At 39.0% G+C, this 16,623-nt stretch overlaps 1 protein-coding gene and 1 long non-coding RNA gene across 12 annotated transcripts in view; one reads left to right on the plus strand and one right to left on the minus strand.

Moving 5' to 3' along the window:
• Nucleotides 1–15,291, minus strand: part of FOXP1 (forkhead box P1) — a 689,964-nt gene extending 674,673 nt beyond the window's left edge. For 10 of the 11 annotated variants that reach the window (XM_072989422.2, XM_020791061.3, XM_078385121.1 and 7 more), the window contains exon 1: nucleotides 14,813–14,918. The gene's annotated coding sequence lies outside the window, so the exon portion shown is untranslated. Of the gene's footprint in view, nucleotides 1–14,812 lie in introns of all 11 variants that reach the window. The other variant, XM_078385126.1, reaches the window with a different exon arrangement.
• A 416-nt stretch (nucleotides 15,292–15,707) lies between these two features.
• Nucleotides 15,708–16,623, plus strand: part of LOC140704341 (uncharacterized) — a 38,918-nt gene continuing 38,002 nt past the window's right edge. The window contains exon 1 of the long non-coding RNA XR_012083482.2: nucleotides 15,708–15,831. This is a non-coding gene — a long non-coding RNA (uncharacterized LOC140704341). The remainder of the gene's footprint in view (nucleotides 15,832–16,623) is intronic.

Here is a 16,623-nt window from a genome sequence, read left to right on the forward strand (position 1 = left end):
TAATTTCCGTCATTTCATTCCAAAGATCAGCTGTAACCATTACAAATGAAATGGAGTTAGCCAACCGTGTTAGCTTCTTAGGTAACAGAAAGATGCTCCAAAATTTTATTTAAGCTTACACTATGTATTAAATGGAAGAAATAAGTTTAAACTTAAACTTATGCCTTAAGCTGGAATTTAAACTTATTTCTGATGTAAACATATCCCCACTTACATTACCTTATCGGTTGAAGATAGAGCTCAGGAACAGCATTGATGGTTGTCGCAGCTTTCACTGGCTCTTAACCCTACTTCATTTCATCTTCCTACTGAACAGATGAGTGTATGAGAAGCAAAGGTTATAGGCAGACTTTCTCTCTTCTAAAAAGTTTGCCAGCCAGAGGAGGGGGAGGAAAAGGACAAGCCATGTCGGCAGTTCTTGGCCTCACATGTAGGAAATCTTGTAAAAAATCTTTCTGTGCATGATACAAATGGTTCAGAATTTGTCAATGGGTCAGAGCTGTGTAGCTTGAAGGATTTGCTCATGGGTAGAGTGAATGAGATCCTCCAGCGGCTTTGATGGAATGCTGGTAGATTCATCCTTGTGAACTCACTCTGAGCACCAGCCATCCCTTCCCATACAACAGCTTCTGGATTTCCTCATGCAGCAAATATTTTTCTACCATCACTATTCCTCATTTTGATCTCATAGCTCCTGGGAAGGTGGGATTTGGGAGATTTTGATCCCTTTTTTCCTCAGAAATGTTGTCTTCCTTAAGTCTGAAAACAGGATACATATTTAGCAATTATGGTGTCATTGCAAAGGGAGGTAATTTCCTCACTGTTCAGATTCAGTTACAAGACAACCTTTTATATGTCTAATGGGATGTAGTTTCCATTGAGTTCAATGGGGCTTACTCCTAGGTAAATGAATATAATATTGCAACCTTAATCAACTACAAGTGTATGGTCTGCAAGACCTTAGCAAGGCTATTAGTGATAAGACATGTTGTAGGTCATTAATGCATAAGACTACCATAAGCACTACTATTTCTGGAAATCCTATGAACAGCACTAACAATAATTACAAGGATGAAATCAAATTCTAGTACAGTATAGTCTGATGAAGAGGTTTACCTAACAGACTTAGTTTCCATAGTTAAGACAAGGTGCAAAAATGCAATCCTATGCATCTCTATTCAGAAGTAAGTTCCCCTATATGGGGATAAGACAGCAGTTTAAATATCTTCTAATTATAACCTTTCACACAAGCATCTCCAAAAATGTACTTATTAATACATGTACAGAAAAATAAAAAACACCTAGAAAAAACAGACCATATTTGTATCAAATAAATAACAAAATCTATATACTGTATAATAAAAATGCTGTGACTCAAATTCTGTTGTGCAGCTATACAAAAGGTTTTAGTGACAAATTGTAGTATATAAAGAAATTTCCACAAATCTCTGTTGTATGCCAAGTCAAGCAACTCATACGGAACACATAATGTCTAGTAGACATGGTCTAGAGGGGCGGGGTAAAAATCAAATAAATAAATAAATAAATAAATAAATAAATAAATAAATAAATAAATAAATAAATAAATAAATAAATAAATAAATAAATAAATAAATAAATAAAATAATGTCTGTGGAAATTTCTTAACTTACAATTTGTTTTTTAAAGGTATGCTTTTTGCGTAATTGTGCAACAGGACTTTGGCAGTGGAATTTATTTCTGAGAAAAACTGTAACAACTTGCACTGTCAAACAAGCACAATCTTATTAATCTTTTCCTGGTAGTAAGCCTTACTAAACGCTGACTATAATGCCCTGGTTCATGTGCAGAGTGCCAAAGTTTAAATGAATGATGCAAACTAGAGATGGAGGTATTCGTATATGCATATCCCCGTATAGGTGTCATTAATGAGGGTCCAGCCTTATGGGGCTGGACGGTACACTCACCAATCTGCTGTGGACGCCGCAATTCTACGAATGGCTCTGCAGCGCGCGATCAGCTCGCCACTCCTGGCACGAGGCCAAGCGTCACTGCAAGGTCAAAGAGTGGCAAGCAGATTGTGCGCTGTGGAGCCATTAATAAAATCGCACCATCCATGTCTGAGGTGAAATGGTGAGTGGACCGTCCAGCCCCATAGGGCTGGACCCTTATTAATGATACCAGTACAGGAATATTCGTATTTGTATACAAATACCCCCATCTCTAATGCAAACCTGATAGCTGTCACTAATTTTATTAGCCTTATATTACAAAATTAAAATACTTAAATCCTACAGAAAACTAAGATGGCTTAGTGTGGTGTTTTTTACATCAAGATGGTTTTTGTGTGTTCTATTCTAGACATCAAAGAGAATCCTCATCTGTCATAGTAAACTGAGTTTGACTCAGTTTCCAAAGCTCAAATGGGACAAGAAAGGAATAAAATCAAAGACTGGATTTTTAAAATCCTTTCGAATCAATGGCAGCTACAGAGGAGTTGACTCAGCACCCAACCACACCCACATGAATACACACCTGCAACCATCAAGTCAGTCACTCATGCTGCTACACAGCTGGGTCCAAGGTGGTTCATAGCGTGATTCACCTATTTCACTGCAACATATTGCCTCTAAATAACCAGTTCTATTTTATCTGGTGTGCAATGCAGGCATGGGCACACCTAATGCCCCACAAGAAGTGATGTTGCTGCAGTGGTCAGAGCCTGTCATTGTAGGAACTACCTTGACATAGGAAGTCGCAAGATCAAAATGGAAGACGTATTTACATAGGCCAAAATTAAACTGCCAGTCCCAACAAGAGAAATTCCTATCCTCAATGGGAACTTGAGTTAACACTAACATAAATTCAATTGATTCAACAGGTCTATTATAAGTGACACCAACAATTAGATTTAGGCCATAATCCCCCTGAAATGGTCATTTATAGAACAAAGTTTACAGCATCATGCTTTAGTCTGGTTAGAAAACGAAGTCATGATGCAGTATTTTTTATAGAATGTCATATTTCAGAATTTGCCAGACTACAACTTGTACCAACATTCTTTATGAAAACCTCATGTATAAAAATCTGCATTTTCTCACTATATGTTATTTGTAACTTTACTGTAAGTTTTATTAGTTATCAACAATCAGCCTGAAGAAAACACAAGTCATGGGCTAGGGTGTGAACTCACCTCCCTCTATTACCATCTCCACGCAAGAACTGGAGGTTGTTCATGAATTTGTGTACCCTGGTTCAACGATCTCCAACACTCTCTCCCTAGATGTCGAGCTGGATAAACGCACTGGCAAAGCAGCTACCATATTCTCTAGGCCAGTGGTGTCGAACTGTGGCCCTCCAGATGTTCTTGGCCTTCAACTCCCAGAAATCCTGGCCAGCAGAGGTGGTGGTGAAGGCTTCTGGGAGTTGAAGTCCAAGAACATCTGGAGGACCACAGTTCAACACCACTGCTCTAGACTCACAAAGAGTATGGCTTAATGAAAAGCTGACGGCATACACCAAGATCCAGGTCTACAAGAGCTTGTATCCTAAGCACACTCCCGTACTGCAGTGAGTCCTGGACACTTTGTGCCCGGCATGAGAGGAAGCTGAACACGTTCCATATGTGTTGTCTCTGATGCATTTTTTGTATCACCTGGCAGGACAAAGTCCCAAATAGAGTATATAGTCCTAGATCGAGCTGGAATTTTTAGCATGTAGACATTACTGAAACAGCAATGTCTACGTTGGCTTGGGCATGTTGTGAGAAGGGATGATGGTCGGATTCCAAAGGATCTCCTGTATGGAGAATTAGTACAGGGAAATTAGCCCAGAGGGAGACCACTGCTGCGATACAAGGATACCTGCAAGTGAGATCTGAAGGCCTTAGAAATGGACCTCAACAGATCGGAAACCTTGACATCTGAGCATTCAGCCTGGGTGGTGCATCATGGCCTCTCCCAATTTGAAGAGACCCTTGTACAGCATGCTGAAGGAAAGAGGCAGTCCTGAAAGCAGCAAAATCAGGGAGCTAGACGGAGTATAGATTGCATTTATCTTCAGTGTGGAAGGGATTCTCACTCTTGAATTGGCCTTCTCAGCCACACTAGACGCTGTTCCAACTCCATATAGAGCACTACACCATAGTTTCTCGAGACTGAAGAATGCCTAAATCTATTGATTAGTTATCACAGGCATTAGGCAACTATCCAATTACTGGGCCAAATTATTACTTACACCAATGTTTCCCAACCTGGAGGTCGTACCACTCAAGGGAATCACCAAGTTTTACTGAAGGGTCATTGGTTGCCTTATATGTGTTGTAGCCCTACTTAGATAATTTTTTGTTGATCTTTCAGTCAGATATTAAAGTGTACAGTGGTGCCTCGCTTGACGAGGATAATCCATTCCAGCAAAATCGCTGTAGAATGAAATCGTTGTCAAGTGAAAGTAAAAATCCCATTGAAATGCACTGAAAACCAGTTCGACGCGTTCCAATGGGTAAAATACCTCAGGGTCCAGCGAAGGTCCTCCATAGGGCAGCCACTTTCTGGTGCCTGTAAAGTGAGGAATCCGTCCTAAAGCACAGCGGGGAGCCATTTTACACAGCGGGCGGACGTTTTGAAAGCCCAATGATCAGCTGTTTTGATCGTCGTTAAGCGAAAAATCGGTTCCCGAAGCAGGGAAGTGATCGTCATGAAGCAATTTTCCCTACTAAAACATCATTTTGCGATCGCAGAAGCAATCGCAAAAACTTCGTTAAGCGATTTCCTCGTCTAACGAGGTAATCGTCAAGCGGAGCACCACTGTATAGCTAGAATAAGCCCTTTTGGCCAGAAAAAAGCTTCTGCTTCCTGAGAAGGGATTTCCTGCATGGCAGGGGGTTGGACTCGATGGCCCCTGTGTTCTCTTCCAACTCTGTGATTCTATGACTTTACTCCATTAAAAATGAATTTTTATGTAAATGTAGGGTCACAGGTTACTTGGCTATTATAAAATGAGGTTGTGACTCAAAAAAGGTTGGAAACCACTGACGTAGACCAATCATAAAGTGGTTTGACTATAAACTCATTTGAATAATAAACATCCAAACAAGATTTGCAATCCTACACATCCCTAAAAGAGTCACATTATAATTTTAGAATATTTTCAGATGATTACTGGGTCTTAGGGATCGTAACTGTTGCTGTGATCCCAAACATACCACTGGGTACCAAGTGTGCTTTGCAGGTAAGTGTGCTTAGAACCAGGTGTCATTTTATTGTCATCTACTGGAATAAATTTGCTTAAAACCAAGCAATTAGCTTTAACAATATGGTAGATCAGGCTGCAGTTGTTTTACAGTAGATAAATATGACGTTAATTTTTAAAGAATAGCAGTTGATTGCTTAATCTCCTTTCAAAAACAACACAGCAGGGATTTAACATCTACACTGCAAATTGCAGGGTTTCATAGAAGATGTAGTAACAAGAATATCCCTTTTATTCCACACTTTTTCAGTCACTAACTTCCCCCTCACCCCTTTAATAACCTCCATCCTTTATTTCAAAAAAAACTGTCCTTTACTGAGGACCTCTTTAGACAAATATTTTTGCTCCCATTGTTTAACATTACTCACTATATTTCAAACATACTGTATGCAAAGCTGAGATCAAAAACACAGAGACATTCAAAATTTAAATTGGAATTGTTGTTAAATTAGTATATGTACAGTAAGCTTCACATGGGGAAAACATGGTTTTCTTTCAGTAATGATTATAGAACTAAACCACACTTTTGTGAACAGGTTGTTTCTCTTTTAAAATTTAAGAAGCTTCTTCTTCTTTTCTACTATGCTCCTTTTTACTCCTGCTGCTGCTGCTACTGCTTTTTTTGTATGTAGCTAGGTTTTACTTAAAGTATCCACGCCGAGGTTAGAATTGTGTTCAAAGCCAAGGACTTTCCTTCTCTTCTTGCCCTAACAGATAATGGAAGTTACAAGCCCAACTTCTTTAAAAAAAAAAATTCTTCCTTTTAGCAACAAAAATGCTTTGTACTAATCCTTGGATTAGCTATGTTCACTTCTTCACAACCAATCACATCTCCAGGTGTAGAGCTCAAATGGAAAAAGTGAACTGAGCTGAGTTCACCATGGCCCAAACAACTGTGGTCCATGTTGCCATAATCTTTTTAGCACATGTATAGACCCATATTGCAGGTTAAGGAATTGCCATCCCAAGATTATTCTTTAAAAAAGCAATTACTATAAAGAACTAAAAAGAAAACAAAAATTTATAACCATACACCTTTCCTTTCCACCCTCAGGTAAACATACTCTCCTGAACAGTCTCACTAAAAATTCTGGATGTTTAACGGGACCCTGATGTGACTCTGTCTTTATTGCCACTTTTTCATATAAAGACATGACATTCTACTCACAGCTGTGCTCTCTTAAATTTACATCCCTCTTAAAACCCATGAACATCATTGGCCTTACTATCTAAATCTAATGGTGTGTGTTTGGTCACATAAAATCACACAGGCTCTCCAAACGGGCATTGGGAAATCTGACTCCTTTCATTCACTGATGTGTTAATGTGTGCAATATACCAATTAAATAAATGATATCCTTTGGTAAAATATAGAAAAGGGAGAAAACTTGGAAGACAGTTATACCACAGAGCTCCAAATGAAGATGTTAGACCTAATTACTGACAACAATAAGACAATAATGATTGGGAAGCACTGTTAAAAGGGGAGGTTGAAAATCAAGTCTGGAAAATTAGTAAAGTTTGAGTAGGAACTAAACATTACTTTAAATTTTTCACCCAATATATTTTGTAGCCTGTTAATATTACTTTGACAAATAATGAATTCTTATTTGAACAGTCAATCCAATCTCTTAGGGAATTAGGCCAAGTAATTTTAAGACTGAAGCTGACGTACTCATACCAGATTCAATGAGATCGCCAATGTAAACTCTTAGTAGAATGATAATGTTTTGGTGAGCTGTATCATTTCAGGCTCCAACTGGCACCTGAATGTTTAAAACCCAGCCCCAAAAAAGCATTCAAGATTTACAACTCCAGCTTGTCAAAATGACTCCATTCACACACACCCATCCCTTGAATTCAAAGGCAGTAATCTAAGTGGTAAAATCCTAATTTTGACAGTTACTTTTAACAGGTTCTTGCTATTGTGCAGAGAAAGCTTTTCTAATTGGTTACGCCAAATGTGTGGTATAGTGACAAACACTACAGTGATGGACTAGGACTCTGAAGATCAGAGCTTGAATCCACATTTGGCTATGAAAACTCACTGACAGTGGAACTGAAAAAAAAAACAATCCTTAAATATCTCACTTACCTTGAAAACCCTATTAAGGTCACTATAAGTCAGTTCTGACTTGATGGCACATAACTGACTTGACCAAATATATAGAATAATACCAAGATTCACTTTTTCTGACAGAGGGAAACTTTTATACTATTATATAGATGCTACTGGAGAGTCAAGCAATCATGTGACTGACTGCCGCTTCTCCCCACCCCCAAAGCATTCCTTCACAAAGAAATAAAGGTGTTTTAGAAAAGGGTCTAACCTTAACCTTCTTCCTGACATGGTAACTTTCTATCCCAGATTTGTGTGTTTGCATGCATAAGAAGCATTCATACATACAACCACCACCCCGATTAGCTGCAACACACATGCACATATCTGCAATCTGAAGGACTATGGTTCATAAACAATTTATCACACAAGAAACTTTTTATGTAGATTGGGCCAAAACTAAAATCAAAACTACTATTGTCAGTTCCCTTGATTACATTAAGGAAAACATACCAATGGTTTAGAAACAACAACCTTAACTCTGGAATCACTCCTTTACAGCAGACTTAATGCTTGTGACGCTGCACCTATGACCCTTAAGTTTGAGTTCTTTGCGGTAGTTTTTGCTTTGAGGATCACACAGTGCTGATTTATTAATATAATGCTAATGAATGCTATGGAAAAAATATGTAATGCGCATTACCCTAAAAAGTGTGAAGTCCATTCATTACTTCAGCACCTCTATTGGCCATCTCAAGAGGGCAACAGGAACGCCTGCTCACATTTCACAAGAAGCAAAAAAAGGGTGCCCTGCTCTGTGGTACAACTTTTTGCATCACTTGTACAATTCTAATTTCAGTCTCTAGAATCTCCCATTTAAACAAGGGCACAGTGACTGTCTGAAAGTGTTGTCTGTTAGAGCGGACCACACAGACAGACCAATGGCCTATATATAGCAGAATCTTACATCTCACCTGTAAACCACTTCCATGTTTACCATTCTTCTAGGCAAACAGCTAAAAGAGTCTTACATAAAGGAATATGAATTGCATACCATTCTAACAAAACACAGAAATACAGTACATAGAAAGAATGCTCTCTGTCTTCGTCAACACTACTGGAAAACTTTCTCAATATATCAGTGCAATTACCAGGCCTATTGGCTATAACCATGGTAAGCCATAATATTTCAGAAAATAAATGTTATACTTCCGTGGTTTAAAGTTTCCTAATGTCTTTTATCTGAGAAGCAAAAAAAGAAATTCCAGTTTATGCTCCTTATAGAACAAATGAAAAAAACAAAGACTTGAAAAATGAAAAACGAAGACTTCAGAAATTTGGCACCTAAGAAATTTGAACATTATCTACCACACAGACATTGTGTGGTCACTCTAAAAAGGTTTACAATGGAACTGAGAGCAACTGTAGAGCTAAAACACCGAGAAAACAAAGGCTAAAATAAATGTAACAGTAAATATCACTGTTCTGAGATAAATTATTAAATGTAAACAATATACCTGAGAATAATGTTTGTGTTTGTTAGAGTTCTTTATAAAAACTGCATTTTGAGAACTGAAAATCTACTGAATGGCTTCATTCAAGAAAACAGAGTAGTCTTAAATGTACTCCAATATAAAAAAATAATGTAAATATTTCATGATGTGAATTCAATTTTAAAGATTTGTGCAGATATTTATAGTGCTCAGTCTACTTCTGCCTTTAATTAAATTTTACATACATACTTTAATGCAATTTAAATAGATTATTAGTTGTCAGAACATAGTATAAATTTTGTTTACGATTCAGTTCCTTTAAGTACTTACACGGAGAAAACTCTTTTAACCCCATGACTGAGTAGTATTAAACATTGAGATGAGACTTCTAAAGTGCGTCTGCTGCCCTTTGCACTTTTGCAATAATCTTAAATTACTACAACTTAATTACAATTTCTAGGCACTAAGCTGAGATATTTTTAAACAGTACAGGAAAACTGATAGCAGGGTAAAAGCACTTACAATGACCCAGGTATTAGGAGTTTCAAAACACATACCCAAGTGAAGTTACTTCTGCTATAATTCTTCTTATTCAACATCACAAACCAAAAATATTTCACACTTACAGTTATTAATTAGATAAGTGTCTAAGCGGTAAGTGAACTACTCTGAGTATCCGTAATATACATATATTCCCCCTAAAAAATATTACTTCTGAAGACCACATCAAATGCACTTCAAATCTGTGAATGTGTATTTTCCACTTGCATGTAATTAGCACACTGTTCTTGCGCACCCTAGGGATGTCAAAGTACATTTGATGAACATCTCTCTTACATTATGCGAACCTCTCTTCAGTCACCTCTTGAAATATTTTTCTATATGAAATTAATAATCATGAAAACTGCATAAAATATAGGATTCATTATATGCAGTTCATCATTTCCCCCAATCTACTTTATCACTATTTTTATTTTATACAAAAGACATTGCAAAAACATACCTCTGTGGAGTTAACTCAGCTAGTCTGCAAAAAAAGCACCTTTGAACTGCATCCAAGTATTTTCAACAATTAAAAAAGCCTCACTAATTTTCTCCTTGTTGTCCGACTCTTCGACTTAATAAGTTAAATAATTTTCTTCTACATACCATAAAAATATTAGAGAATCACTTAATTGCATTACTAGTCTAATCCATGAGGAATCCTAAACTGATAATCTTGGATAGGTTACTAGGCCTACTTGTATTCTCAAAGTTGATTGCAAGGTTATTCTTCCCTGACTCTCAGTTTATATAACTTGCTGAAAAGAGTTCTAAGCTTTAAAATTCCACATACTGGAATCTGCCATTTAAATTTTCCTCTTTATTCCTAGCATTACACAAATTAATTCTGATATTGTGTATCACACGAGGTAGCAATGAGCAAAAATAGATGAGGAATTTATGGTATAATGGCAATGCAAACTAAAAAGGGCCTACTACAGTGTAAACGGAGTCTTTTTCTTCTACTGCCAGATGACAACTGGAAACAGTGCAGTACTGTACCTACGGAGATGAGAGACCCTGGGTTCAAGACCTCGTTCCAAATCAGGAAACTGGATGGGCTGGGGCCTCAGTGGAACTGCACATATGGCCAAAAGCAGTTAGCCTGTCACATCAAATTAACAAAAATTAAAGAACCTGCCATCCACTCTCTATATGTCAGCTAAGTGCTATTGCCTTATACATGGACATCCACCATAATATAAATACTGATGTCCTGAAATAAACAGGCATACCTACAAACCAAGTATGCCCTTTAGAAATTAAGACATAAAACAACTCCATACATAGTTTAGATTCATTCTATACACCCATGTCATTATTGCTCCACATTAAATTAGGTATACTGTTAGGCAGGGCGATAACACAGCATTGTCTTCCTAATGCCACAGCTTTAATGCTGAACATCTGTCTTTCTCCTTTGACTTATCTTGAGCATTTTTAAAAAGTTGTTGTTCTATATAATGAAACTGATCTGAGGAAAAGATGAAAGAGGTGACTTTTTACAGTCATGGTCCATGGTGCTGTTCAGACATACTGTACCACAACTTCTTCCCAATATTGTGAGGAATCTCTGCATAATCAGAAATTCAAATAAATGGAGAGTACTATTTATACTGCCATAAAGCTGTAAAATTTCATTTGAAGAATCATTTTTTTAAAGAATAATATACCCTCAGTTGAGTTCCTATGGAATGCTACATAGTATTGCATACACATACACACACACATATGCACACACACATATACAGACACATACATATGTACATATACATACCTACACCTGCACCTACACACACATGCACACCTGATGTTTTGTGTAATTCATGAATAAACTAAGAAGCTTTCATGGAAGCAGGAAAGGAAAACCAAAATTCCTCCCACATTGAGGTGGAAGTTGTTTGAGTTAAAGATCACATCCATTTTGAATGACTGAAAAATTGTATTCGCGAAGACTGAAAAATTATTGGGAAAACTGTCTCCTTTCAAAACAAACACATATTCACATAGGGTCCTAGTTATATTATACACAATATATACACCAAGCCCTACTGAATTTAAAAACATTTCAGTTCAGTGCCTTGAAGTTGCAATTAAGTTATCGTAATTTAAGATTATCACAAGAGCAAAGGGCAGTAGAAGCACTTCAGAAGACTACTCTCACTACTTAATGTCATTCAATCTTGGGGTTAAAGCAGTTTCTTTCAGTATAAGTACCTTAAAGCCATAGAATCATAAACAAAATTTATGCTGTCAGCCTATAATCTATTGAAATTTTACTGAAGCACCTCCAAGAACATTTTAATGACAGGAATACTATTGTGTCATGTAACTCACTGGATAAACTTGGTGAAATTGTGTTATACACAAAATACTGGCATAGATAAAACACACTAGGTGAAATCTTTTAATAACTTGTGGACATACTGTATTGTATATGAATTAAGGAGTGCAGCATGGAAGCTGATATATCTATACAAAATAATACTGTATTCAGAGAGTGAAATTCATCTTCCACTGTAGACTGTGGAAATTCTTACTAGTTATAATAAGTTTAGATTAAACTCAATACCTTCCAATTCAAAAAAGAAGCAAACTATAAGAATACCAACTATGTTCAGTGTGGAAAAGTTTTCCATGTACTGTTGCTACATCTAATTTCATAAACCCAGTTAAAATATCTGTTTTCACCTGTAATTTCTGCTTTACTATCCTTCCAAAAATCTTATATAAACTTGTATCCTGGACAGAAGTGGGTTTAATTTCACTACTACAACATAAATGAAAAAATATTGCATTTATAAGTGGAAAACTGGGGTAGAAGTAGGCAACACAGCTTTTTCTTTTAAAAAGTGAATATTGTTTTAAATGGCTTAATTACACACATATGTGTTTTTAATATATATGTACTTAATCAGATAATAAAAACAATATCTTTAACAATAAACACCTAACAATGCAGTGAGCTGTTCATATTGTTGTAAAATGTGCAGTTTCTAAATATGCATTCTTGCTTTTGTGATCCGCAAAATAGCTGTTCAAATCAGTTTGGGTGTTTTATTCACTGACACTTATTTTCCTGCTGTACTAGTGGTATATATAGATCTACATTATAGATATAAATATTTCAATGTAGGAGTATGTAAGTTTTGAAATATCCTTTGTTAACAGTAAGAATTAATGGTAAGAATGTAGGTTGCAAGTAACAGTTGCAAATAATAGCATTTAAAGACAACTACAAAAATAGTATTTCAAACAAAATAAAGAATTGAACCAAGACTAAGATACAATCCTATGCACTGATACTTTGCTCAAAAGTAAGTCTCACTGTACTGATAGTGGTTATTTCCAAGCAAACATGGGTAATATGATTGCAGTCTAAGGTTGCAACTGTAAACTTACAATTATGACTAATGGTTTGTTCTTCATATTATACAAAATCAATGCAACAGTTGGTATTAGTGCTCTGAAACATAACATACAATATTAGCTTGGTTTTTATTATTTTAAAGATAAAATACAGCCAACTATTTAAGCATTACAAGGATTTGTACATTACAGACTCAGGGAGGGATGTATTACTTTGACAATCCCAAACTCCATGAAAAGTGTACCATAAAGCTATGTTGCAATTGAACTGCTCTAGTACATATCAGAATAATGCTTCCAGAAATCCTCAAATGTCTTTGTTCACGCCTAGAATCTGTAACTGAAGAACTGAACTTTATTATCATTTCTTTGCCATCTCCAAGCCCCACATATACTTGGGAACTCAGGTCTCTTCTCTGCACTTCCAGGTGTCTTAGGAAGTCAGTCATAGATCCATGCAGCACAAATACTGTATACAATTCAGTCCAACCAGAAAATGCCTCTCCTTAAATTAACTAAGTTTAAAAGTTTCACTCCTAACAGCACAAACAGGCCTTCTCCCAAGCTATCTTTAGGTTTTCACAACAAATATCAGTATTTGCAATGGTCCATTTCTGCATAAGTGGACATAGAAGTCTTGCTGCCTGCTAGAATAGTCCAGATCTTTCAGTGAAGCAGCGCCTAACAACAGCCCAGCAGCAGCTTTGTTTGATCTCTACTGCCTTCCTTAATCTGGGTTGTCAAGGTTCACTTGTTAGAGGCTGTTTACTTTACTTTAAAAAAAAAAGTTATCCCCCCCCCCATACAATGACTAATCCAAAGACTGAAGGGAAAGAATGCGGCCAATGCAAGATGTTAAAGCTGAAATACCTTTTTCCAATGAGATTCTAGCTGACATATTTTAAACAACAGCTAATGGGGAAAAAATTTCCACACTCTTTGATAATGCATAATGCTAGCTGTTTTTAATTTTTATCTTTAAAAAAAAAACCACTACATATTTTTTGAGCAGTCCAGATTTGTTCATTGTCCTCAAGATTCATATTCCTACTAACAAAACTATGACTATTTCAAGGAGTGGGATCTCATTTTTAATCTTAGAAGATGGGATTTGCCTCCATTCATTCATTAAAAAAATCCCAACGTGTTTTGAAATGTTTTCTTCGTCTTCTGCATCTGACAATTAGAGAAAATGCCATAAATAAATGGCATGAACATATCAGCCACAGTCATCTACAGTGTACATAAATGCTATTAGATCTCATGACGCCTTGTACAACCAGACAAAGAAAAATGCTATTATTATAGTCACAGATGAAAATGTAAAGAAAATGTATGCAGGATTTTTAAAAGCATTACCACTCAATAGACACAGGCTCAGACTTATGTGTCAGACATATATATTCAATGCAAATATTGTTCACTTTACTCATTCTCATAACAGGGACCAAAAATGAAACCTTAAACTTCTAAGAGCAGAATTCAGAAGGTTTTAATGTTCATAAGCACTGCAAACAACTGCACGTTGGTTGGGCTCATTGTTCTAAAAGAGCTGGGAATATTTTTGCTTTTGTTTTTAACAGAACCAGCAGATTTTTTTTCCCCTGGCCATATTTGGCATGCAATTCCAGCACTCCCACCCAGAATCAATTCAACACACGTTGGGCTGCTGCCTTTCATAGTTCTGTCCGTGCTTTGGATCCTTCTATGCCATCTTGCAGCAAATGGGAAAAAATTAAACCATGTCAGATAGAGACACTGTAAAATCAATACACTCACTAATCAGCCCAGCAATGATATTCGAACACAATGACTTGGAAATAATTAATAGTTATCAAGTAGGGTGGGACGACATGGGGGAGAAGTGTCATCCTATTTTATGACAGCACTTAACATTCTTTGGTAAGCTCCTGATTTTCTTAGCTTAAAAACAAAAGAAACTCTATTTTCATGTGTCCTCAACTCCCTCACCACCTGGAGTCCAAAAGCTGAGCCCACAGATCTGGCAAACAGGAGGTTTGTACTTCTGTTACCAGAGAGGTTCAGTTGCTCTTCTACAGTGGAGATTTTGCTGGGGTAGAAATTTCTCAAAAGTTTCTACTGGTTCTCCTATACTTACCAATAGAAACAGCGCTGCAACGGTGTGATCGCCACGGTCAGCACTCAGCTCCTAAGCAAAAGGCTGCAGTTGCTCCTGTGCTCTCCCGCAGGCAAAACTTTGGGCTCTATAGTCGAGAAGAAACCAAGGGTACTTTCAACAAGTCTCCACAAAACAGGTTGGGGTAAGAAGAGGTGGGGAAAGAACTGGAGGAGGGAGGGGGGGAAATGCACGGTTGCATCTACGGATTTGATGAGGAGGCTTGTAAAGCTCTTGCAAAAAAAAAAAAAAGAACAGGATCAGGAAATTGTATCTAATACTAACAGGATCTCAGATTTTTCACAGATGCACATACCCCACACACACCCGCGCGCCCACTCCCTCTTCTCAACCCTCCTCTTTGCTCAGCTGGGACATGCCGTTTTTGCAGAGATGAGGTACCAGGGGCAAATCATCGCTGGCTGCTTGGGTATGTGAAGTTGCACGTGTATTCAGAGAACTCCCGGTCAGAGGCGCGGCAACGAGCGAGCGAGCGAGGCGCGCACGGCGGGGAAGCGACCGCTGGCGGGAAGCGGAGGTGGAAGAAATCGGCGCGCCTACTTTGAGCTCAGGGAAAAGAAAAGATCGAGCAGGGGTGGGGGAATTTACCTTCCCGTACTGCAAGAGCCGGCATCGGGCGGTGGTGGAGCCAACTCTGGGTGGGCCGATCGGGAAGGGAAACAAGGGAAGCCCCGAGGTCCCTCGGTGGTGGCGCCGCGGGGAGACCCGCGGGAGCTGGAGTTGGAGCGGCGTGCGCTCCAACTTTCCCCAACTTGGCCGCCGCTGCGAGGGCGCTCGCCCCGCCGCTGGAGACCCGAGCAAGCAGCCAGCGCGGTAGCGGCAAACCAGCAGCCGAGGTGTGAGACCAGACCGGGGTGGGGGGGGGAGAGAGTTTAGCGCATGCACCCAGGAAAAGGCTGGTAGGATACCGCTGTGTATGTATGCGGGAGAGTCGGCTTGGCACCAGGGAGTGAGGTGGGGAAGAGGAAAGACGAGACGAGGTAAGTGATACGGTTGTTCTGCCCTAAGAGAGAGTAGAGGAGGGTCTCTTGCCGAGCGTCCGGGAAATTGCCCGTCTGGGGCTCCCTCCGGTCAGCCTCGGCCAAGAGGGTGTGCGGCGATCGCGGGGCTGGAGCGCAAAAGGGTGCGCGGCTTTACGCAGCGGGATGCGGTTCACTTTATGCTTGGCCTCCTGGACGAGGGGGATCGGGTGCGAAAGTGGCCGCGCGCGACTACTTTAGTGTGTGCCTGTGCGGTTTGTGTGAAGTTGGGTTTGGTTTTTTTTTTTACTCTCGGCGCGCCTGGAGCCGAGGTGCGCGGGCGGGATCGTCTCCCTATCCTCCGAGGTGCGCAGTTGTGGCGTCTAAGCCAAGGGGACTGTGGTCGGCGCCGCCTTGATCACCTGTCTGTCGAGGCAGGTCAGACCTGAAGGTGTCTTTTGTACGACTGAGGACATGTCCTGTTGTTGTCTTTGGCGCGGGGCAGAGAGAGCGATGGCAGTAGGCCAGGCCGGTTGTGTGTCACTGCACAGTCTAGGAAGCCTTGCACGTTGGGACCGGAGTGTACAAAACTGGCAACGTGTCGTTTGTGGCTTTGCACACTCTTTATACACATATACGCCCAGGGGGGCAGGAGGATAGGGGAGAAACCGGGGCACGCACAACCAGAGAGGCGCATGAAACTGAGACTCGTCTTTATGGACGTGAAAGATCGGGTGGGGTGTGGGGGGGATCGTGTGTGTGTAAAAATTGGCGAGTTCAAGTTCACTGAGCGTGTAAAAGGTGCGCGTCCCC

This window comes from Pogona vitticeps, chromosome 2 (genome assembly GCF_051106095.1).
Source record: "Pogona vitticeps strain Pit_001003342236 chromosome 2, PviZW2.1, whole genome shotgun sequence".
NCBI classification, from domain to species: Eukaryota; Metazoa; Chordata; class Lepidosauria; order Squamata; family Agamidae; genus Pogona; species Pogona vitticeps.